Raw genomic sequence first — 2427 nt, forward strand, 5'->3', positions numbered from 1 at the left:
TACTTTGTCCGGAAAAATGAAATTTGATGATAAAAAACAAAGCAGATGACAATAAAACCGATCGCCCAAACGCATCACGGCAACGGCCATGGTAACCCGACGCAACTGAGTTCCATGCAAATTGAAATGCACATGCTTTCCCCCATTTCTTGCCCTATAAAAATCCACCCAGATCGGATAACATTCATTCGTTATTGAATTGCTAACACATGCCAAGATTGACAAGAAATCAGCGACACCAGGCCCTTGGACGATTGCAAGCTGGACAAACCGCCCGGCAAGTAGCCTATGTATTCCAAGTCCATATAAGGACCATATACAGGTTCCAGCAACGGTACCAGACCACCAGCACTACGGATGACCAACCACGTAGTGGAAGACCATGGGTTATCACCCGACGTCAGGATCGTCAGATTGTGCGACAGCATCTTCAAGATCGCTTTGTTAATGCTGCGGAAACTGCTCGACAGACTATGGGGACACACCAGCGACACATTAGTGTGGATACCGTGCGTCGAGATTGACGAGGAGAAACTTCCACTGCCACAGGCCACACAGAGGACCCAATCTGACACTCCATCATCGCCGGGACCGTCTTCAGTGGGCAACACAGCACCAGCATTGGCGCCACCAGCAGTGGAGAAGAGTCCTCTTCTAAGACAAGAGCCGTTGCTGCATCTCAACAGCAGATGGCAGAGAGAGAGAAAGAGAGTCTGGCGACGCCGTGGGGAACGTTATTCGGATGCTTGTGTTGTTGAGAGAGACTCGTGGGGTGGTCCGAGCATCATGATGTGGGGTGGATTTGGTCCTGCACAGAAGGTCGGCCCTGTGGTTGCCTTCAACAACCGCGTCATCTGTTCCATATATCGATGTCGGATAGTGTGTGAGTGAATTTTGGTTGGTTTATGTCACTTTGAACAGGATTGTCAGTTGATGTTGGCTTGTAATGTCAGCTCAAAATGACGCTGGTCGAAGGCGTTTTCCACTTTCACACTCACCGTTAAAGAATATGATGAATGTTCATTATGTAATGTTATTTCCATAATTAATACAGCATAGAGATAGAGAGTTTAATATGTTTTAACAACCGACAGATGAGACGTTGATCAAACTACTCCATAATATTGTCAATATATCACCCACACTATTCACAATATGATGAGATAAATGACAGTTGAGTTGTCAAAAATGTGTGTCTTTCGGCTTTGCAATTCTTTGTAAAGGAGGTTTAGTAAAAATCCTGTAGCCATTGTACATACTGAGTGTAATTTGCAGATCGGATGTATGTTTTGTAGTGTTAACAGTTAAGATACATAAGGAATGTTTTATTCAGATGAATATTTTATACATTGTTACCGTATATTGATATAGTATCTATAAGTGTGATTATCTCTTAAGATTATATGAAACTGTTTACCTGAATAAATATAGATGTGTCTGTGTGTCATGTTTGTTACGTGAAAAAATGTTCAAATCGTATGTTGTAAAACGAATGTGGGTGTGTGCTGCAATCTGTTTGAAAAGCTTGTTACGTGAAATTTGACCCAGGACATTTTCTCGATCAGTAACAAATACACAGTTACATCCGCAAATGTGACAACAAAGAACACATCCAACAAGCCAGATTCCGTAGTTTTTCATCCAAAATACATATGGTGGCTTGATACACTTGGGTCTTTGACGTGTACTACTTCAGCAAAACCCACGAGCACGGGCATTGACAAACCTAGAAACAAAATCGAGGCGAACCGGGAAGAATCGAACCCACAATCATAGATTTCTGGTGTGCCCAAGGGACGCAACTCTGCACAGCAAATCGCGGCGCCCTAGACGACTGGGCCACCCGTGTTCCCACCGGCGATATGAGCTAACACAACGAGACAGAAAATAATTATTAATGAGTACATTTCTACATTTGCAGGTTTAATCGATTAACCTACATATTCTCACAGACGTTGTTGACACTTCAATGTTTGATCAATGTTTGAGTGTGGTGCAGGTGACATATCTCACATAATGCCTCACACGATGGGTGGTTGTGAAAAGTAGACCCGTAACAGTTTGTAGTATTAAGTACAATACTTTCCATTCTGCATTTGAACCAAATACAACACCAGGCAACATTTGTACAGGCATCAGAGTGTCCTGGCATTCTCTGTTGAAATGGACAGAAGTGGTTACCGCGCTGTTTCTCCAACTGAAAGGGTTCTCCCTAACCAACACGGTGTCAACTTCAGGGGATGATGCACCACCCTTTATCACTGTTAAGAGGCGGGCAGCAGAGTTAAAGAGAGGAAAGAGAGAGATTTAAAGATTATCCAAGATCAGGAAGACCTTCAACTGCCGACACTAAGGAAAATATTGATAATGAGTGAGTGAGTTACGATTTAAAGTCACATCGGCAATATTTCAGTGACTCAGTTTTCA

The sequence above is a fragment of the Haliotis rufescens genome, unplaced genomic scaffold (genome assembly GCF_023055435.1).
Source record: "Haliotis rufescens isolate VD_foot unplaced genomic scaffold, xgHalRufe1.0.p SCAF_25, whole genome shotgun sequence".
Taxonomy (NCBI): Eukaryota; Metazoa; Mollusca; class Gastropoda; order Lepetellida; family Haliotidae; genus Haliotis; species Haliotis rufescens.